We start from the raw sequence: 24,664 nt of genomic DNA, 5'->3' as shown, positions 1-24,664 counted from the left end.
AAAGAATTAGAAAAGAAACCCGAATCTGTGCGGGTGGTTTGTGAATACCCGGATGTTTTTCCTGAAGAATTACCGGGTTTACCACCTGTTCGGGAGGTAGAGTTTGGTATTGAGCTTGTACCTGGGACTACGCCGATTTCGATAGCTCCGTATTGTATGGCACCAACCGAGTTAAAAGAATTAAAATCTCAGTTGCAAGAATTGACGGATAGAGGTTTTGCTCGACCAAGTTTCTCACCTTGGGGTGCACCAGTATTGTTCGTGAAAAAGAAGGACAGAACCATGAGGTTGTGCATTGACTATCGTCAACTGAATAAAGTGACGATAAAGAACAAATATCCGTTGCCGCGCATCGATGATTTGTTCGACCAACTGAAGGGAGCCTCAGTGTTCTCAAAAATAGATTTGAGATCGGGCTATTATCAGTTGCGAATTCGAGATTCGGACATACCCAAAACTGCTTTCAGAACGAGGTACGGTCACTACGAGTTCTTAGTGATGCCGTTTGGGCTCACTAATGCCCCTGCAGTATTTATGGATTTGATGAATCGGATCTTCAGACCATATTTGGATCGGTTCGTAGTTGTGTTCATTGATACATCTTGGTCTATTCAAGAGATGAGATCGAACATGCTGAACACTTGAGATTAGTGTTGCAAGTTTTGCGGGATAAGAAGTTATATGCTAAGTTCAGTAAGTGTGAGTTCTGGTTAAGAGAGGTTAGCTTCTTGGGTCATGTGGTATCCGCATCGGGTATTCGAGTTGACCCGAACAAAATCTCAGCCATACTTAACTGGAAACCTCTGAGAAATATTACTGAGGTTCGGAGCTTTTTGGGACTCGCCGGTTATTACCGACGATTTGTCAAAGGTTTCTCGATGATAGCCACACCAATGACGAAGCTACTTCAAAAGGATGCTAAGTTCGAATGGACGGAGAAATGTCAGAAAGGCTTCGATCAACTGAAAACTCATTTGACTGAAGCTCCAATTTTAGTGCAACCCGAATCAGGCAAAGAGTTTGTCATTTATAGTGACGCATCCCTACTCGGGTTGGGTTGCGTATTGATGCAAGAAGGTCGAGTTGTGGCCTATGCGTCGAGACAATTGAAGCCACACGAGAGAAATTATCCAACCCATGATCTCGAGCTAGCCGCCATCGTATTTGCTTTGAAAATATGGCGACATTATTTGTTTGGCGAAAAGTGCCATGTATTTTCGGATCACAAAAGTCTCAAATATTTGATGACTCAAAAAGACTTAAATCTGCGACAAAGACGTTGGCTTGAGTTGTTGAAAGATTACGAGCTTGTCATTGGTTACCACCCGGGAAAGGCTAATGTGGTTACGGACGCCTTAAGCCAGAAATCGCTGTTTGCTTTACGAGCGATGAATGTGCACTTGTCTGTTCTACCCAACAATGTGTTAGTAGCTGAATTAAAGGCCAAACCATCATTGATTCATCAAATTCGTGAAGCTCAGAAAGTCGACGATGAATTGGTTGCAAAACGGGCTGAATGTATTCCGAATATGGAATTCGAATTTCAAATTGATGAGGACGATTGTTTGAGGTTCAGAAGTCGTTTGTGTGTTCCAAGAAATTCGGAACTCATTTCGATGATTCTGAACGAAGCCCATTGTAGCCGAATGTCAATTCACCCGGGGAGTACGAAAATGTACAACGATTTGAAACGTCGATTTTGGTGGCATGGTATGAAACGGGACATCTCCGACTTTGTTTCGAGATGTTTAATATGTCAACAAGTGAAAGCGGAACATCAAGTGCCTTCAGGATTACTTCAGCCGATCATGATACCCGAGTGGGAATGGGATCGAGTCACAATGGACTTTGTGTCCGGACTACCATTGTCAACAAGTAAGAAGGATGCGATTTGGGTTGTTGTTGATAGACTGGCTAAGTCGGCTCACTTTATCCCCGTGCGTACGGATTTTTCATTGGATAAACTAGCCGAATTGTATGTTTCTCAGATTGTGAGATTACATGGAGTACCTATTTCTATCGTGTTGGATAGAGATCCGAGATTCACCTCGCGATTTTGGAAGAAATTGCAAGAAGCTTTGGGTACCAAGCTGCATTTTAGCACCGCTTTTCATCCCCAAACCGATGGTCAATCCGAGCGGATAATTCAGATACTCGAGGATATGCTGAGATGTTGCATCCTTGAGTTTAGTGGTTCATGGGAACGGTATGTACCTTTGATTGAATTCGCTTACAACAATAGTTTTCAATCAAGTATTAAGATGGCACCTTACGAGGCTTTGTACGGTCGTAAATGCCGTACACCATTGTTTTGGACCGAGCTCGGTGAAAGTAAAATTTTCGAAGTTGATTTGATTAAAGATGCTGAACAGAAAGTAAAGGTAATCCGTGAAAGTCTGAAGGCAGCCACAGATCGTCAGAAATCGTATGCGGACTTGAAACGAAAGGACATTGAATATCAGGTGGGAGATAAAGTGTTCCTTAAAGTTTCGCCTTGGAAAAAGGTACTCAGGTTTGGCCGTAAGGGCAAGTTGAGCCCGAGATTCATTGGGCCGTACGAGATCTCCGAACGAGTTGGTCCGGTTGCGTATAGATTGATTTTACCCCTTGAGCTTGAAAAGATTCATGACGTCTTTCATGTTTCGATGCTTCGACGCTATCGATCTGATCCATCCCATATAATTAGCCCATCAGAGGTTGAAATTCGAGCCGATATGAGTTATGAAGAAGAACCGATACGTATCCTAGCTCGTGAAGTGAAGGAGTTGCGAAACAAAAGGGTTCCGTTAGTGAAGGTGTTATGGCTCAAACATGGGATCGAGGAAGCTACTTGGGAAACTGAGAGCTCGATGAAAGAACGATACCCAAACCTATTTACCGGTAAGATTTTCGGGGACGAAAATTTCTTAAGTAGGGGAGAGTTGTAACAGCCCAAAATTGACCCTAGTCGGGAAGTGGTTTCGGGACCACAAAACCGAGTCATAAAAATAATTAATTTCCATATTCTATGCTTATTATGTGTGTACATGAGTATGTGGAAGTTTCATTCTCCAATTTTTCCAATTGCATGAGAAATTATTAAATAGGGATCGATATGAGACATGGTGAAAATATGATAGGCTAATTTAAAATGGTCTATTAATGCATGTTGTGAAAATAATGGGTTTGCATGTCAAATTACCCAAAATTTGAGCTAGTGGTTGGCCATGCTATGGGTGGAAACATGTTGGGAACATGTTGGCCTAGTGAAGTATGTAGGAAAAAAATAAAATAAGGAGTATGGGTAATAAAGAAAGGAAAAACAAAAAAAAAATGAGTGGTTGTTTCCCCCTCCCCATTGCCGTGAGCTAAAGAAAGGAAAAGAAAAACTTGTTCATCCTTTTTCATCCTCTTTTGACCGAAAATTCTAAGGGAGGAGGAAGGAGTTCTTGCTTCATGTTTGGTTTGGAAGAGAATTAGGAGGAAGTTTGGCCATGCATGTAACTAGATTGAGGTATGTTTGATATTATTCTTTGAGATTCATGTATATTTTAAGTTGTAAGTTTGAAATCTACCTAGCCATGGTTCAAACTTTGTTAAATGATGGAGATGATATTCGGCCATGCATGTTACATTCTTGGTTGGTATTTTGATGTTTGATGTTGTGGTGATGAGGCATGAAGATGAGTTAAGATTCGGCCTAGGTGGAGTTTGTGTTAATGCCATTGCATGCTAAATATGAAGCTTGTTAATGATGCATGTGATGGTGGATTGATGATTCTTGAATCTCTTTTTTTTTTAGCATTTTTGAGTGAGCACATATGTGCATTGGTTGCTAGATGGGGAAGAATCGGCTAGCAAGTTGTGTGCTAAGGCCGAATATAATTTTTGTAGGTTAATGAGTAATGCATGTGCTAAATTGATGGAAAGGGAGAGGATGCTTTACTAGTGTATAAATGATATAAAGATTTTAGAAATTATTTTTGGTTAGGTGTATGTATGATTAGGTATATTCGGCCATATGAGTAAATATATAGATGATGTTAAATTTGATTATGTATAATGGGCCATATAGGGTACACATTGTGATATTAACTTTGATTCTCTATAATTGATCAAGTGGGTGATTAGTAAGGGTGATTGCCGAATATACTAACATACATATGCATGTGTAATTGGATTGTAAATATTTAGCAAGGCGGTTAAACTAGTTGATTTATTGATTAAGCTCAAGGAGTTAAAGGAGGAGAATCGAGCAAAGGCAAAGAAAAGATCATCGAGTAGCCGAGTTGGAACCATCTTACCCAACACAAGTAAGTCATTAAGCATATCTTTGGTATTGATTTAAAGGATCGTAATACCTATACCATTGTGTTTAATGAGATGAAATGTATACAAATGTATATGTAAGTAGAGATGAAATTTGTTGAATGTAAAAAGGAAGTGAAGCCTATTGAGTGGCTGGTTTTCGGCACTAAGTGTGCGGGCAATAAGTGTTCACGGTCATGAGATTGGCACTAAGTGTGCGGGTTTAAATTGTACAGCACTAAGTGTGCGAGTTTAAAGTACATGGCACTAAGTGTGCGCGGTTGATTATTAAGCACTATGTGTGCGAACCCAATATATATTTTCTATAAATTATTTACATTAACGGTGCGACTTTACCGAGTCGATTTTGGACAGCGGAAAAGGTAAGTGTGCGAACTTGAAATGCATGGCACTAAGTGTGTGAGTTTAAAGTGCATGGCACTAAGTGTGCGCGGTTGATTATTAAGCACTATGTGTGCGAACCCAATATATATTTTCTATAAATTATTTACATTAAGGGTGCGACTTTACCGAGTCGATTTTGGACAGCGGAAAAGGTAAGTGTGCGAACTTGAAATGCATGGCACTAAGTGTGTGAGTTTAAAGTGCATGGCACTAAGTGTGCGTGGTTGATTATTAAGCACTATGTGTGCGAACCCAATATATATTTTCTATAAATTATTTACATTAAGGGTGCGACTTTACCGAGTTGATTTTGGACAGCGGAAAAGGTAAGTGTGCGAACTTGAAATGCATGGCACTAAGTGTGTGAGTTTAAAGTACATGGCACTAAGTGTGCGCGGTTGATTATTAAGCACTATGTGTGCGAACCCAATATATATTTTCTATAAATTATTTACATGAAGGGTGCGACTTTACCGAGTCAATTTTGGACAGCGGAAAAGGTAAGTACCTTGAGTTCATGGCTAATAGGCGCTATGTTTATATTTGGAGTTGAGCTTGGTAAGTTTTGAACCTATGTGACGATTATAGTTGAAGTCACGTACATAAGGTTCATTGTGGAATAGGTGAAAGTTCGTTTAATTGTATGATTATAACGAAAATAAAATGATGTATGAAAGGCCAATGTAGGACTTGGTATGAGATTGAACCATAGGGTTTAAGGAACTATGGTATAGTTTGGTATGGATGGAGTACTTAACCTCATTTCATTGTTTCCTGTTGTGATAATTTTATTAGTGGATGGTTGTGGAATGCTTATGGCTTACTGAGTTATATACTCATTCGGTGTTTGCTTGTCACCTATTCTAGGTTTCTTGGACTCGTCTCTTTTTGCGTGATCGTGCCGTCGTCGAAGTCATCACACCGGCTAGCAACCTTTGGTATTTTCTTCTTAGTTGGTCTAAGAGAACATTTCGGCATGTATAGGCTAATATGTTTTGTTGAAGTTTGGTATGTAAACTTTTAGCCATGCGAAAATGGCATAATGTTCGGTTGAATTTGGTTCTAATGTTGGGTCGTAAGTCTTGGTAATACGATTTTTATGCCATATGTCATGGTTGATTATTTTGGTGTTAAAATTCATGATATGGCAATAGTGTAGTAGGGGGATGTTTGACAATGATTAGCCTTTGGCATGGCTAGTCATGATCATAATTTGTGATATGTATGACGAATTACTAGTTAGATCAAGGAGAAATCACGAAATGGGCATAGTTGCTTTCATAACAGATGCTGGCAGCAGCAGTGACGTGAGATTGAAAAATCACTAAAAATAGTAGGAGTTGAATTAATTGATGAATAAATTATGTATTCGAAGCTAGATGAGTCTATTTTCATATAGAAGCAACGAAAAGATCATATGGACAGTATGTTAAGAGATATTCAGGTTCTCGTGAGACAGGGCCAGAACGGTTTCTGGATTCCCTGTTCCGACTTTGGAAATTCATTATAAATTAACCAGAGACAATTAGGAGTCATACCATATATGGATAGATTCCTCTCTGAGTCTAGTTTCTATAGAAACAAACGGCATCAGTATTGAAGCTCTGTGCAGGGAGATATCCAGGTTTTAATGCGCAAAGGTCAGTGTAGTCGATCCCTGTAACATGGGAGACTTTGACTAATAAACTGTACTAATTGGCCTGACCAAAAATTCTATAAAAAATATGTAGATGGGCATATGAGTCTAGTTTCAGGGAAAAATTACAAAACTGATTTTCGAGTTGTGAAACTCAAGATATGATTTTTAAAGCGACTAGTACGCAGATTGGCAGTGTCTGAGAAATATTTTTATAAAGGGTTTAAAGTCTGTTAACACCTCGTGTTCGACTCCGGTGTCGGTCTCGGGTTCGGGGTGTTACAGAGTGTACATAGGGTCTAAGGTTCGAGTGGTGACGAATCAAAAAGGGAGTATTTATTTTGCTGCCTAATTCGTGTGGGTGGTAGAGTTGGATTGAAATACTACTAAATGGAGTTTGAATTGGTCATAGAGAGATTTGAGGAAGGATATTTGGAGAAATTTGAGAAGAGAATATTGGGATTTGGGGAGGTTGTTGTTGTGGAGAGATTTATATCCATCTCATTTGTTCCTTGTTCTCGATGGGAGATCGGCGAGGTTTTCAAGGTTTTAGTCGCTTGCTCCAACCTGCATTGCTTCCATTCCTAACTGGTGGTGGTCGAGGTTGATTGGCACATTGCCTGGGAACCAAGGGTGCGCCACTCCACTGTAACTGTAAAACAGCAAAAGCCGAAAAGCTGAAATACGGCGTTGAGACTACACAAGTGTGCGATCGCTCATGTGGAAAGTCAAACCTGCGAATCATGGGCGATAAACTGTACAGGCCTCCATGAGCATTTCCATGGGCTTAGGTCGTAATGGGCCACGTTGGGCTGAAATGGGCCGTGTGGGCTCAAAGGGCTCATGGGCCCTACACGAATGAAATCCACAAATTGTGGCAAATTCTAGACTGGGCACTATAGATCTCATAGTCATGGCAAAATCTGGGCTGAACAGACTGCACGAGCGTGTCGGCCCACTTGGGCCGAGTAATAGGTCTTGGGCCCATTTCCACTATTATGACCATTTAGGTTACCTAAGTTGCTCGAGGCGACTGCAGACCTTTCGAGAGGTTGATATCTACACTGAGACCCTAAAATGGGTAAAATAACCAAAATACCCCCATAAGATAAAATGAGCGAAATACCCCCATAGGATAAAATAACCGAAATACCCCTATAGGGTAAAATGACTGAAATATCCCCATAGGGTAAAATGACTGGAATACCCCCATAGGGTAGAATGAGTGAAATACCCCATGGGGTAAAATGACCGAAATACCCTCATAGGGTAAAATGACTGTTATACCCCTAGAAGATGAAATGACTGTTATGGCCTTATGTTATGTATGACTGATTTGTTCTATGATATGTATGACTATGATTGAGCATGACATTTTGCATACATGTATGATATTATGTCACGATATATTGTATGGGGATGGGTTGTTATATGTGGAGGAAGTGTACCGTACTAATAAGGTTGCACGGGTCGCCCAAGACAACTGTGGACCTACTGATGGCTATATGTCGTTTATTTTACTGGCAGCTTTGCTGCAATACTGTTTAGTGCTGCAACCGGTGCTACTCTTGGTGTGTCTTGTTGGGTGGGTCGATTTTATCCCCACATAGTGTGTTTGGCGGGATGGAGTAGTGTGTAGAGGCTGGATTGGGTAGGATTTTTAACTACATGTCTGCACTGATTAATGATTTTGTACTGTTACTGCATCGATTAATGATATTACATACTATTCACTACATGACTGGTATCTATTACTGTTATGGGCCAAGGCCACACTAATACTATTACTGAAATTGGGCAAAGGCCCTACTGGTTACTGGCATTGTGATGGGCTCAAGCCCAATCGTTTACTGTTACGAGAAAGGGCTTACGCCCACACTGAACTGGACTGTTACTGTAACGGGCTTAGGCCCAAACTGCATTTATCTACTGTTTAATTGATTATTTGCTTGGTAAGGGATTACACATTAAGTTTTCGTAAACTCACCCCTCTGTTTAACTGTATAGGTAATCCCCAGTTGTAGGCGAGTCGGTGCTGCGAGGGACTCGGAGGTGGCCACACAACTGCAGCTGTTCTACACTTACTTTTATTTATATTTAAAGTTTGTGTTCGGTTTTGTTTATATAATAAGGTCATTTATGTTTGTTTAAATTTTTTGGGCTTTTGCTTACTTATTTTAAACTGCTAATTTAGTAGAAAACGAATTTACAAAATAATTATTGTTTTCAAAGAAACAAAATTTAAATATTAAAGCTTTCAAAAGCTCCGTGATTTTAGATCAACCTATTATAACAATAGCAAATAACAAGGCAAACATTTTGACTAGATGATTTGTTAAATAATAGTAAAGGGGTTTTAAACTTAGAAACGTATTTTTTTACCAACAAGTCTAATTTTCAAAAGACACTTCAATGTGACATGCCAGATTCGACCATAACGTCTAGGCCGGGTTTGGGGTGTTACACAGTAAATGAATCTAGCAGTTGATTGGTGATGTTTTAAAAATGTATGATCCTTTAAGCTTCTTGTTCATATTGACTTGTACGAGGATCTAATTGAGATAATGATGATCCATTCCATGTAATTTCTTTTACCAGCTGTATTTTCTTTCCCCCTAATGTTGGGAATATTGTTTCATTAAAGTGACAATCAAAAAATTGTGCAGTAAATAAATCTTTAGTTAATGGTTCAACATACTTAATTATAAAAGGAGATTCATAACCAACATATATTTCCAACCTCCTTTGAGGACCCATCTTTGTTTATTTTGGCGGAGCAATTGCAACATACACTGCACATCCAAAAATCCTAAGATGGAAAATATTTGGCTCCTAACCAAAAGCCAATAGCAATGAGGAGTATTTATTATAACTTGTTGGCCTGATGCGCATAAGCGTTGCTGCATGCAAAATAGCATATCCCCAAGTTGTAACAGGGAGCTTTGTTCTCATAAACAATGGCATAGCTGTTAGTTAGAGGCGTTTGATAAATGATTCAGCTAAACCATTTTGTGTGTGAACATGAGCTACAGGATGTTCAACTTTTATCCCAATTGACATGCAATAATCATTGAAAAGCTGAGATGTAAACTCATTGCCATTATCAAGACGTTGCATAATCTGGAAATTGTGCTCTTAATTGAATTATTTGAACAGGTAGTCTCGCAAATGTCAGGTTGTGAGTCAATAATAAACATACATGTGACCATCTACTAGATGCATCTATTAATAGCATAAAATATCTAAATGGTCCACATGGTGGATGAATAGGCCCACATATATCACATTGAATATGTTCTAGAGATGCGGGAGATTCGATCCCAACTTTAGTTAGTGATGGTCTAATAATCAATTTACCTTGAGAACAAGCATCACAAGAGAACTCCTTGAATTCAAGAATCTTCTGGTTCTTTAATGGGTGTCCAATTGAATTCTCAATTATTTTCGCATCATAATAGATCCTGGATGGCCTAACCGATCAGGTCAAATAGTAAAAGTATATGGTTCTACACACTTCTGGTTTGTTGTAACATGTGCCTCAATTGCACTAATATGTGTATAATATAAACCTGATGAAAAAGTAGGTAGTCTTTCCAAAATATATTTCTTTCCACATTCAACATTTGTAATATATAGATATTCAATATTTTTCTCATCCATATTCTCAATATGATATCCATTAATACGAATATCTTTAAAACTTAATAAATTTCTTTTAGACTTAGTGGAAAATAAAGCATCATCAATGAAAAATTTTGTACCTTTAGGTAATAATATAATAACTCTTCCGAAGCCTTCAAAAAGTTTTGAACTACCCAATATTGTATTAATATGAGCATAACTTATTGCTAAATGAGAAAAATATTTTTTATCTTTGAGTATCGTATATGTTGTAGCACTATCTGCAAGACACATGTCTCCATTAATTTTGGATCCAACAAAATTTTGTTGATCATTCATATTCTTCATAAAAAAAATAAAATATAACTTTAGAAACATTGCAAATATTTATTTAATATGTATAATTTTCAAGAAAATAAACATACATAAAATAACATAAAAAATGCCTAAATAAAATCAACTTTATTCTTTATGCAAGAAAACAAAACATACTTAAAAACAACATAAAATGCTAAAATAACACCAATTTTTCTAATGATTCTCAAAGAAATCTACCACATCAAGGTGAGTTATATCATTAAGGCCATGAATTACATCACCCTCATCTTTTGCCTCCATTTCATCATTTTGGGATATAAAATTTGTCTCAATATTATTTTTTCCCTTTAATGGATGCTTTATAAAGTTTCATTAAATGTTCAAACGTACGACAGGTACGTGCCCAATGCCCCCCTCATAGCACATTGAAAACATAAATTCTCAATAACCTTTGAAGGATTATTTTTACCACCTCTTTCTTGTCCTTCGTTGCTATTCTTTTTCTGGTGGTTAGAAATATCACTATTATGAACACCATGATAATGATTACTAGTATGTCCTTGACCACGTCCCCCATTATGTCCACAACCACGACCACAACCATGATCGCGACCTCTATATTTTTCATTTCCATATTTATTGTGTACTGCAGCATTCACTTCAGGGAGTGGTACAGTACCAATGGGAGAATTCTATGGTTTTTCATCAAAAAATCATTATTTTGTCCAGGCACTAAAAGACATGAAATCAATATTTTTTAAAATATTTTTCACAGTATTGTTGCTGCAGGAGCACATTAGTAGCATGAAAGGTTGAAAATGTTTTCTCTAACAAATCCTTATCAATTATGCTCTCTCCACATAATTTCAGTTGAGAACTAATTTTGAAAAACTCTGAATTGTATTCACTTGCAGTTTTAAAATCTTGCAACCGTAAGTGCAACCAATCATTACGAGCTTTAGGGAAGATCACTGTTTTTTGATGGCCAAATCGTTCTTTCAAATTTTTCCACAACTCAAGAGTGTCTTTCACAATGAGATATTCCACTTTTAATCCTTCATGTAGATGGTGGCGGATGAAAATCATTGTTTTTATCTTGTCTTGGTTAGATGCTTCTTTGTTTGCTGCTATAGTATTCCCTAGACCTTTAGCATCTAGGTGAATTTCAGCATCTAACACCTATGACAAATAATTCTTGCTTGAGATGTCTAGGGCGAAAAATTCAAGTTTGGTAAGAGTTGACACTATAATCACTAAAAAAACTAAAAAAATTATTAGTAAAATAATAGTAACCAAATTATTTGTCAAATGTAATTATAATAATGTATTTAAGAATGAAAATAGGAAATAGTATAAAATAATTTGTGATATAAAATTTAGAATTACCTTTAAGTCGATAGAAAAATTAAATTTGATTCCTCACGAGAACTTTAAGCAAATTGCTACACAATTTTGAAACCCTCTTTTTTCATCAATTTTAGGGTAGCCAAGCAACAAATTCGAATGCTAAGTTAGAAAAATAATGAAAGTAATTCAACGGGGGATTAGAAAGGGATAATTGAGGTATGGGTTTCAAATTTTGGGGAGGTTATCAAATGAAAAATAAGGACGAGGTGGGTTTAGAAAAAAAATTGAAAATCGTGCTGATAACGTGTTATAAAACAAAGAGAGATAAAGAAAATAAAGAACTAAGAAAATATGGGAATCAATAGAGAATGTATTTTATTGATCAATGGGATGATTACAATGCTTCTTCAAAGTCTCTATTTATAGGTATAAGAAGTATAAATGAAGTAGATATCTAATTCTAATAACTATTAGAATTTAAAGTACATCAAAACTTATCTTGATCTTGATGGACATCCACTTAATAATATATTCATAACATGAAGAAAATTTTTTGAATTTAATTTTAGATAATTATTCGATACACAATCGGTGATATTGTTTAGCTCCACAAGTGAGATTACGTAGTTGACAAATGGCTTTAATGGATATTTAAAAAAATTTAAAACCATATAAATGAGACACATGACGATCTCTTAATCTCGCTTGTAAAATTAAAAAAAAAGCTCCACCCCTTATATATCAAATAATAATCCTTTAATTGTTTTAATTTAATCTAAATGTTTCAAAGAATTTTTTAGATTTTTTTCAATGTTTTGGAACTATTTATTTTTATTTACATTTTATAAAATTTTATAGTTATTATGATTTTCTTTTTGTGTTAATTGTTTTGAATTCAACTAATTGTGCATTTACACGTGAGCATGTTTTTCATAGTTGCATTTTTTTTGTCACATTAGTTTTTAGTAATGGAAAGGATTAAGTTGGTTTCAATTATCATTATTATTCCATACCAAATACTATAAAAATTAAAAAAATTTAGTAATTTTGATAGGTAGTAAATTGCATACTTACCCTATGGTTTATTGACAAATATAGTTAACTTTATCACCAATTGTTTTTATTTATTCATTTTCTAAACTATTAAATTGCTTCAAGTTAAATTAATTCTCACCCTCTGATACAACATTCCTAACTGTTTCTTCTTGATATTTGATTTTCTTTTCTTCTTCTTATGTTCTAAATTAATTCTCACCCTTGGAAAGGTATATTTTATAATAAATGCGATGTTAAATGAATAAAAACTCTTTAACTTTTTACTAATAAAACTCTGAGTATGATAGTTAGTATTATTATTTTAGTTTCTAAGTTGTATCGGTCAATATGTATAATTCTGGTCAAAAATTAATATTAAGTATATTAAGATTTATTTTTATCTAAAATTTGGTGTGCTTCGATCCATTTTGGCCAAAACTACTTGTAAAATAAGGCTAATAAGCTGTTTTTTTTAAAAAAATTAATTAGGCTTTTAGACCGATTTTAAAATTAATTACGGAAATAGGTCGATTTAAATGGAAAGCGCATCCAGCCGGGTGAGCTTTCTGTACTCGTGTCAAGACTTTTTGAACGTTGTCGTGCCAACGATAAAAAGAATTAAATATACCAACGACAACTTTTTTACCCTATAAATACCCCACAAATTTCATTTTTTTCCGTTCACATCCTTCTTTCAACTCTTCCAACTCTCTCAAACTCTCTCAACTCTCTCAAACCCTCTCAAGTCTCTCAACTTTCTCGTTTTAAATTTTTTGATATTTTCATTTAAAAATTATTATTTTTAATTATCTCCGTTTTATTTGTTGAAATTGATTTGTCATGAATGGTCGCCTCTAATCCGCTTCAACGACAAGCATATTTCTGCTGCCGAAGTAGAAACGATAAGATGGAAATTTAAATTTTGTTAATTTCAATAATAAATTTATTTTTTTTAATTTGAAATTATTTTTATTGTGTAAATAGACGAATGATCATATTCTAGAAGGCTTTATTCATAATATGGGAAAGCCTGTGATCCTTAAAATCCGTGGCCACTTGCAAGCGGCTGGATTCTTACATGCTTCTCGCATGTCCGGGGGTTGCAAACTCGATTTGGCACTAATCAGCGCGTTGGTGAAAAGATGGAGGCCCAAAACACGCACTTTCTACCTTCCATTCGACGAGTGTACAATCACACTCGAAAGCGTAGTGCTACAACTCGGTTTGCCAATGGATGGGTCAGTCATCACAGGATTAGTGATGTTTCGAGCAAAGTGGGCATCTGCAAATCACTATTGGGGAAGGTCCCGAACAAGTTTGAAGGTGGTCAGATATCGATGACCTGGTTAAGGGATAATTTTGAGGAGCTCCTTCAAGACCCTGAAGACCGAATGGAGGAGGTCATAGAAAAAGACGTCTGAGCATACATCATAAGGTTAATCGAGGGCATTTTAATGCCAAAAAAATCTCAAAATTTGGTGCACGTAAAGTGGCAACTACATCTAGTGGACTTCAATGAGTGCGAGAAACTATGTTGGGGATCTTCTGTATTGTCTACATTATACCGAGAGATGTGTCAGGCCACGGTACCAAGTGCGGCATCGATCAGTGGTTGTCTGCTCCTACTACAGTTGTGGGCCTGGTGGCGACTATTGTTTTCATGTCCCAATGTGACCGACCCATATATGATCCTGCCAGTGACGAGGTAAACATTATTTATTAACAAATATGTATTTTGTACAGTAATTTTTTTTATTATACGTTTCGACTAACATATTGCTTGTACAGGTGGAACCATGGGTCGAGCTACATGAGACCGCCCGAGGAGTTAGAAGATATTAGGTTTTTATTAGATCAACGCTCGAAAGCCGAGGTTAGTTACTTATTCTTTCAAACCTATATTAATTACATAATGATTCGTAAAAAATTTCATAAATAACGACATTTACAATTTTGCTTTTTAGTTTGAATGGATGGCGTACGCCGACACTGATGTCGTACCTTGCATCCCACCGAAAGTGTTCGACAATCGATAGATGTGAGACGCCAAGGTGTCATTGGTAGTGTACGCAATGGTGGAAATGCATGAATCGAATTGGGTGTTGCGGTAGTTTGGGTGGAGGCAACGAATTTCACCGCCACTGCCAGACTTGAAGGAGCTGCACAAGGTAGACATGTGGGGGAAGGACAACAACAACTGGGCGGTGCGGCATGGGGTGCACATCGAGGCATGGGATTGTAGGATGCAATCCTTACCCATTTGTGAATCATTCTTCCCAGTGGACACAGTGGCAGTTGATGATTACTTGGCATGGTTCAGAGTCGTTGGCAAGTTGTACCTGTTACCATTGGAGGCAAGGAGTTAGCAAATTCAATCGAAAAGGCAACCTCAACCGCTACAACAACGTAGGAGGGGACGCGGTCGCACAACGGATTCGTCATCCTCTCCAGCAGAAGATGCACCGCCTATGGCTACGCAACACTACACTACGGACCACCGCACAATGACGGTTCTTCTATTCTCGTAGGTAAATATTTCATGGCACCGACGTCCCTCGCATACTACACCCCTATCTAGATGTCGATGTTGAACCCCGTTCTGGGATAGACGTCGACATATGCACCACCACTGATGACGATATCAATGCAGACGTCTGTGCAGTAGTCGATGACGATGTCGATGCCCGATACCTTTTTGATGTACCTGATGGGCACCTTATTGTTACAATACTATACTGACCCAAGCATCATGCACATCACTACTTTACGTGGTGGTTTATCATCGCAACAACCAGACACAAGAGTGGCGGATACATGATGGCAGACAAGGATGACGTAGCAATCAGCCGTGGAAGAAGATGATGACGGTGTCGGTCTTGAAGATACGATTACCCAAGGGGCCGTGCTAGGTACATATTCAAGCTATTAGACGAAGAAAAGAAAGCCTACAGGCCCGTACCTTCAGATACAGCTCCGGTTGAACCTCCAGTTGTACAACTGATTGTATCCAGAAATCCTCCTTGCGACTGTCATCCACCGCCTTATGGCACACATTCTCCCTAATGACACAATTTAGTTTATTTTTTCTTACAATTATTGTGGATGTATATATAGATATGTCATAAATAAATAAAAAACTGAGGTTGTTCATTTAAACAAAACATTTGTCTTTATTACTATCTATCATGAGTTATGCGTAAGTTAACAATAAATAACAAATGTCACGTTTTGTTATCGACATATTATTCTGAATAAGAAATTTGATTTGGATTTAGCTTGTGATTTGAATAAGAAAAAAGGAAAGATGAACATGAAAACTGTAGAATAAAAAGAAGTAGGTGGACCATACATCCGAAAGTCATGACATTTCACAACTAAACAAATTGTGTACCTTTATAACCAATCGCAATACGGAACACCAACCTTTATAGTTTATACAGAATACAACAAACACTACTAGTATGGAAAACTAATGAATATGAAATATGGTAGAAAGAAATGTTTCAATGCTGAGGCCGTAATGTATCCTTATATAGAGAACAAGTTGGCTTCGTATGCTCTATGTTTTTATAATACCAGAATAATTACTTCAAATTTCTCGGAGTGGGACTTCGGAACTGATAACTCTTGAAAAGAGTTGTATTCATGCCTTTAGATTGGGTTAATTGTCTGCACTTAAGTAAATTTAGTTGCATTTTTAGGACAATCCATTCGTAATTTTCATTGCATTACATTAAGAAGACTGGACTATGCTTAAATGTTATTATATGTTACTTTTACTTGTTTACGGGAAGGATTTGTTTGGAAGTAATTGGCAAGTGTAGGATGCAGAGAAAGAAATAAAGGAATGAAGGTTTGTCAAGGAAAAGTTGGACAATTTGCCAACACGAATGCCGTGGCAATTCTAGGAAGACTGAGTCAACACTCAACGCATAATAATTTTAGCCCAACTCTACTTGTACCAAAAAAAATTTCCTAAAAAAGAGAAGATATCAGGGGCTATAAGATTTACCATAGGGAAAATCTTATAAAAAGTCAAATGAGGAAACCTTAAAAGGTGTGGAGATCCGAAGGCAATAATAGAGGGTAGCAGCTGAGTAGAGACAGAAAACAGAAATCGAAGGCAATCCTTCTGAACCACCACAGGACAATGTGATGCTGGGTTGCGGATTGGTTTGGCAACAACCATCTTCCTAAGTTCTTCCATTATTTCTTAATATTTTCTCCCGTGAATTAATCTGATTGAAACGATGTTGGGTGTTATTTTGAGCTTGAATTTTAATTGTCAACTCAGGAGCTAAATATTTGATTTAATTTACTATTTCGTTCAATTGTTTTTATTTCCCAATTGTATGCGTACACTCTCTAGACGTAGATGAGTGTGCAATATGCTCATAAACTGAATCTAATTTTTAAAATGTTAGATTAGTTGGACTGGAATTGAATGATAAAAATGGGTATTCGACCGAATACTTACAATAGACTCTAGATATAGAGCAACGTTTGTATAAAAGGAAGACAAAGCATTACAAGGTACCGTGCTGAGGCCTATAGACACAAGCCAAGTAATTTTAGATCTAGCTATCGAAAGAAGTAGGTCACTTTAGGTCTCTTCTGAGCAGTAGATTGAGTATGATTTTGCTAAGTTATTAATAAAAATAAGGGCAGATTCTTAATAATCCCAGCCTTCCAAATCACATCATAGACCCTTAATCATTTACTATAGTATCTTTGCAATAACAGTCTTAGTTATTTATTTATTCACTCGCAATTTATTTACATAATTATTCTCGTAATTTCCATTGCATTTTTACTCTTTCTTTGTCTTAGCATTTTCAGTATTAGTCAATATACATTTTGCGCACATTCTTCCTACTTTAATTTACCACTGCATACTTGGTTTTGCCATAACAATTATCGTGATTTATTATAATAACTTGACCATGTTTGTATCTAATCCGATCCCTGTAGAAATGATCTCACTTATCACTTTATTACCTCATACGATGTGTATACTTGCACAATTCGCATATCATATTCACACGCGACAAGTTTTTAGCACCGTTGTTAGGGACCAGCAATTTGGTGTAACTTGGTTTGGTTATTTTACTTAATTTCATAGTTTATTTAACTTCGTTTAATTTAATTTCTATAGGTTTATCATCAATGCATGAGAAGAGGCATTCGTGCTAATAAAGAATATCCTTTTGACCCAGAGATCGAAATAACTTTACGAAGAAAGCAAAAAAAATTGTGAAAAATGGCTAGGAACGAGAATGATCCTGTCCTCAATGATAATCCGAACGGTCAAGATGCTAATCCTCTTATTTGTAGAGTAATACCTGGTCTAAATGATAATTTGAATGGTCAGGGTGCCAATCTTCTTGTTCGTGGTATGATAGATGATCGAGATAGACCAATTCGACAGTATGTTGTGCTAATTTTGAATGACCTGAATCTAGGGATAGTCAGACCACAAATACAAGCTCAGCAGTTTGAGTTGAAATCAATTATGTTTCAGATGTTAGAAATAGTAATATAGTTTGTTGGACTACCTATTGAAGATCCAAGACTGCATTTAAGACTTTTTCTAGAGGTATGTAACTCATTTAGACAACAGGGTGTTCCTGAAGACGCTCTACGACTTAAACTATTTCTATATTTTTTAAAAGACTATGCGAGAGCATAGCTGAATGCTTTGTCATTGGGAACAATGGCATCATGGAAGGATCTTTTCTAGAGGTTTACGGTATAATCCGCCAAATATGAATGTCAAGCTTAGGAATGATATCGCATCCTTTCAACAATTAGAGGATGAAACGCTGTATGAAGCTTGGGAATGATTTAGAGAATTACTTCAGAAATGTTTAATGCATGGATTTCAACACTAGTCTCAGATAAAGATATTTTATAATGGGTTGAATACGCATACGAGGATGGTAGTTAATGCCTCTACCAATGTTACGTTGTTGGATAAATCTTATAATGAAGCATATAAAATTTTGGAAAAGGTTGCCAATAATGATTATCAATATCCGACCACAAAAGTTAGGACGGGCAAGAGAGTTACTGGTACTATGGAGCTTGATTCAATCACTTCGTTGATAGCCCAGGTATCTTCTTTAACTAATATGATCAAAAAATGAAAAGGCCTACTGCAGTCCAGGAGATGAAATTAGCCAAACTATCATGTGTTTATCGTGGTGAAGACCATGTTTTTGACGAATGCCTAGCAAATTTAGCATCTGTGTATTACATAGGTAATTTTAACCAGGATAATATCCCCTATTCCAACACCTACAATCTAGGGTGGAAGTAGCATCTGAATTTTAGTTAAAATACAAGGTGCGGGGAATCTAAACAAAGTTGGGAGACAAAATGCCAACAGTGCACCGCCTAGTTATACTCAACCTATGCCAAGACAAAATGTCCAGCAAGGTTAGGCATCAGCTTCATCATCATCATCATCATCTATTGAAGCCTTGTTGAAGGAATATATGTAACACCCCGAACCCGAGACCGTCACCGGAGTCGAACACGAGGTGTTAACAGACTTTTAAAAAATTTTCCAGACACTGCCAATCTGCGTAATAGTCGCTTTAAAAATCATATCTTGAGTTTCACAACTCGAAAATCAGTTTCGTGATTTTTCCCTGAAACTAGACTCATATACCCATCTACATATTTTTTCCTAGAATTTTTGGTTGGGCCAATTAGTACAGTTTATTAGTCAAAGTCTCCCCTGTTACAGGGATCGACTACCCTGACCTTTGCGCATTACGACTTGGATATCTCCTTGTACAAGGATCCAATGCTGATGCCGTTTGTTTCTATAGAAACTAGACTCAGACAGAAATCTATACATATATGGTATGACTCCTAATTATCTCTGGTTAATTTATAATGAATTTCCAAAGTCGGAACAGGAAATCCAGAAACCGTTCTGGCCCTGTCTCACGAGAACCTGAATATCTCTTAACATACTGTCCGTATGATTGTTTCGTTACTTTCCTATGAAAGTAGATTCATCAAGGTTTGTTTACATAATTTAGTCACTATTTAATTCCATTCCTGCTATTTTTAGTGATTTTCCAAATCTACCTCACTGCTGCTGTCAGCATCTGCCTTTAAGGTAGACTTTACCTATTTCATGGTTTCCATGATTCAACTAGCCCTTTTTGCATAAATAGCACAATTTATGAAAGTGATTAACCATTCCCATGGCCAATCCTTGTCAAGCATATCCACACCAAATGATTATAACATTATACTCAAACACATATAAGCCATTTTCGCATGGCTATCCAAAATTATACAAGTCCAAAGGGTCCACGACCCACAACGAACGGGTAGTCCTATACATGCCATTTCGAAGTTCAACCAAAATTGTACCAAAAGGGGGCTTTGATAGTGTGGGCGACTTTGACTTCAAGATCCCGAGTCCGATAGCTGGAGAACCAAATCTATAAAATAGAGGAGCAATGAAACGGAGTAAGCAATTTATGCTTAGTAAGTTTTGAGCAAGGAATTCCAGCACAACAAAAGTATAGCATTCATATAGCTAAACGGATAATTTCATATGCACAAATTTACGATATCGTACTTGCTTCACATTATCAACTCTTATGTACATACACAAAAGATCAACTCAGCCAAAGGCCGGTAGCTCGTTTATCAACTGAGCGAATACTTATTTGTAAGGGCTCAACTAAATTCAAGCACATACGAAACATACCTCAATGTTGGGATGTTTCGAGAGTATTAACTGGAATTTTACAGCAAGTTCATTCATTCCCAAATCACGTACCTTCGGAATTTAACCGGATATAGCTCCTCGTTCAAATGCCTTCGGGACATAGCCCGGTTATAGTAATTCGCACAAATGCCTTCGGGACTTAACCCGGATTTAGTAACTCGCACAAATGCCTTCGGGACTTAACCCGGATTTAGTAACTCGCACAAATGCCTTCGGGACTTAACCCGGATTTAGTAACTCGCACAAATGCCTTCGGATCTTAGTCCGGATATTGTCACTTAGCACAAGCCTTCGGGACTTAGCCCGGACAGCATTCAAATAACCATGCACATTTAACAATAAATCATGGCCCATTCGTATTTCATTTCCGTTAGCAAAACTCAAACACAAGACATTTATCATTCTTGCAAATTCGGCTCAATAGCCACACAAAGAGCATGATTTTAATTTGCTCAAAACATGATCTAATCACATCATAATTTAAGCTCTTTTACTCAAGAACTTACCTCGGGTGTTGTCGAACGATTCCGATAGCTATTTGACCACTTTTTCCTTCCCTTTATCGGATTTAGTTCCCCTTTGCTCTTGAGCTTAATTAAACAAATAAATTGATTTAATCATTTGAGCATCGAAAAGAGGAACACAAGGCACTTAGCCCATATTTATACATTAGACATTAAAGTCACATATGTACGGAATCATGAATCAAACTCAACATTTTAGCTAATTTTTTCCCTTGGCCGAATATGCATGTCTATTTTGGGGCCGATTTCAACACTTAATACATTCTACAAGTATGGTCACTTGTATTGACTAAACACCCTTTTGTTTCAAGTTCAAAACTTGGCTAATACACACATATACACACTAGTAAAGCATCCTCTCCCTTTCCATCAATTTAACACATGCATTGCTCATTAACATGCAAAAGTTATATTCGGCCTTAGCACACAACTTGCTAGCCGATTCTTCTCCATTTAGCAACCAATGCACATATGTGCTCACTCAAAAATGCTAAAAAGGAGGTTCAAGAATCATCAAGCCACCATCACATGCATCATTAACAAGCTTCATATTTAGCATGCAATGGCATTAACACAAACTCCACCTAGGCCGAATCTTAACTCATCCTCATGCCTCATCACCACAACATCAAACATCAACCAAGAATGATGCATCCATGGCCGAGTGTCATTTCCATCACATAGCAAGATTTAGACCATGGGCTAGGTAGAACTCAAGCTAACAACTAAAACATGCATGCATCTCATGGAACATCATCAAACATACCTTAGCCTAGCTACATGCATGGCCGAACCTCTTCAACCTTTCTTCTTCCTTCCTCCTTAAAATTTTTGGCCAAGGATGAACCAAAGGATGAGCATTTTTTTTTCTTTGTTTTTTTCTTTCTAGTTTCGGCTAAATGAAGATGAGAAAGGATGAACAAAAATTTTCTCCTTTCTTTTCTTTAGCTCACGGCAATGGGGGGGAAAACAACTACACACATTTTTTTTTTGTATTCATCATTCTCCTTTTCATTATTTTATACCCATGCCCTTATTTTATTTTTTTCCTACATACCTCACTAGGCCAACATGTTCCCAACATGTTTCCACCCATAGCATGGCCAACCACTAGCTCAAATTTTGGGTAATTTGACATGCAAACCCATCATTTTCACAACATGCATTAATAGACCATTTTAAATTAGCCTATCATATTTTCACCATGTCTCATATCAATCCCTATTTAATAATTTCTCATGCAATTGGCAAAATTGGAGAATGAAACTTCCACATACTCATGTACACACATAATAAGCATAGAATATTGAAATCAATTATTTTTATGACTCGGTTTTGTGGTCCCGAAACCACTTCCCGACTAGGGTCAATTTTGGGCTGTCACAACTCTCCCCCACTTAAGAAATTTTCGTCCCCGAAAATCTTACCTGTAAATAGGTTTGGGTATCGTTCTTTCATCGAGCTCTCGGTTTCCCAAGTAGCTTCCTCGATCCCGTGTTTGAGCCATAACACCTTCACTAACGGGACCCTTTTGTTTCGCAACTCCTTCACTTCACGAGCTAGGATACGCATCGGCTCTTCTTCATAACTCATATCGGCTTGAATTTCAACCTCTGATGGGCTAATTATGTGCGATGGATCAGATCGATAGCGTTGAAGCATCGAAACATGAAAGACGTCGTGAATCTTTTCAAGCTCAGGGGGCAAAATCAATCTATACGCAACCGGACCAACTCGTTCGGAGATTTCGTACGGCCCAATGAATCTCGGGCTCAACTTGCCCTTACGGCCAAACCTGAGTACCTTTTCCCAAGGCGAAACTTTAAGGAACACTTTATCTCCCACCTGATATTCAATGTCCTTTCGTTTCAAATCTGCATACGATTTTTTTTTTGACGATCTGTGGCTGCTTTCAGACTTTCACGGATTACCTTTACTTTCTGTTCGGCATCCTTAATCAAATGAACTCCGAAAATTTTACTTTCACCGAGCTCGGTCCAAAACAATGGTGTACGGCATTTACAACCGTACAAGGCCTCGTAAGGTGCCATCTTAATACTTGATTGAAAACTATTATTGTAAGCGAATTCAATCAAAGGTAAATACCGTTCTCATGAACTACTGAACTCGAGGATGCAACATCTCAACATATCCTCAAGTATCTGAATTATCTGCTCAGATTGACCATCGGTTTGGGAATGAAAAGCAGTGCTAAAATGCAGCTTGGTACCCAAAGCTTCTTGCAATTTCCTCCAAAGTCGCGAGGTGAATCTCGGATCTCTATCCGACACGATAGAAATAGGTACCCCGTGTAATCTCACAATCTGAGAAACATACAATTCGGCTAGTTTATCCAATGAAAAATCCGTACGCGCGGGGATAAAGTGAGCCGACTTAGTCAGTCTATCAACAACAACCCAAATCGCATCCTTTTTACTTGTTGACAATGGCAGTCCGGACACAAAGTCCATTGTGACTCGATCCCATTTCCACTCGGGTATCATGATCGACTGAAGTAATCCTGAAGGCACTTGATGTTCCGCTTTCACTTGTTGACATATTAAACATCTCGAAACAAAGTCGGAGATGTCTCGTTTCATACCATGCCACCAAAATCGACGTTTCAAATCGTTGTACATTTCCATACCCCCCGGGTGAATTGACATTCGGCTACAATGGGCTTCGTTCAGAATCATCGAAATGAGTTCCGAATTCCTTGGAACACACAAACGACTTCTGAACCTCAAACAATCATCATCATCAATTTGAAACTCCGATTCCTTGCTCGGAACACACTCAGCCCGTTTTGCAACCAATTCATCATCGACTTTCTGAGCTTCACGAATTTGATGAGTCAATAATGGTTTGGCTTTTAATTCAGCTATTAACACATTGTCGGTAGAACAGACAAGTGCACATTCATCGCTCGTAAAGCAAACAATGATTTCCGGCTTAAGGCGTCCGCAACCACATTAGCCTTTCCCGGGTGGTAATCAATGACAAGCTCGTAATCTTTCAACAACTCAAGCCAACGTCTTTGTTGCAGATTTAAGTCTCTTTGAGTCATCAAATTTTTGAGACTTTTGTGATCCGAAAATACATGGCACTTTTCACCAAATAAGTAATGTCGCCATATTTTTAAAGCAAATACGATGGCAGCTAGTTCAAGATCATGGGTCGGATAATTTTTCTCATGTGGCTTTAATTGTCTCGACGCATAGGCCACAACTCGACCTTCTTGCATCAATACGCAACCCAACCCAAGTAGGGATGCGTCACTATAAATGACAAACTCATTGCCTGATTCGGGTTGCACTAAAATTGGAGCTTCGGTCAAATAAGTTTTTAGTTGATCAAAGCTTTTCTGACATTTCTCCGTCCATTCGAACTTAACATCCTTTTGAAGTAGCTTCGTCATTGGTGTGGCTATCATCGAGAAACCTTTGACAAATCGTCGGTAATAACCGGCGAGTCCCAGGAAGCTCCGAACTTCGGTAATATTTCTTGGAGGCTTCCAGTTAAGTATGGCTGAAATTTTGTTCGGGTCAACTCGAATACCCGATGCGGATACCACATGACCCAAGAAGCTAACCTCTCTTAACCAGAACTCACACTTACTGAACTTAGCATATAACTGCTTATCCCGCAAAATTTTCAACACCAGTCTCAGGTGTTCAGCATGTTCGGTCTCATCTCTTGAATAGACCAAGATGTCATCAATGAACACAACTATGA

The sequence above is a fragment of the Gossypium hirsutum genome, chromosome D12 (genome assembly GCF_007990345.1).
Source record: "Gossypium hirsutum isolate 1008001.06 chromosome D12, Gossypium_hirsutum_v2.1, whole genome shotgun sequence".
Taxonomy (NCBI): Eukaryota; Viridiplantae; Streptophyta; class Magnoliopsida; order Malvales; family Malvaceae; genus Gossypium; species Gossypium hirsutum.
This window is presented reverse-complemented; position numbering follows the sequence as displayed.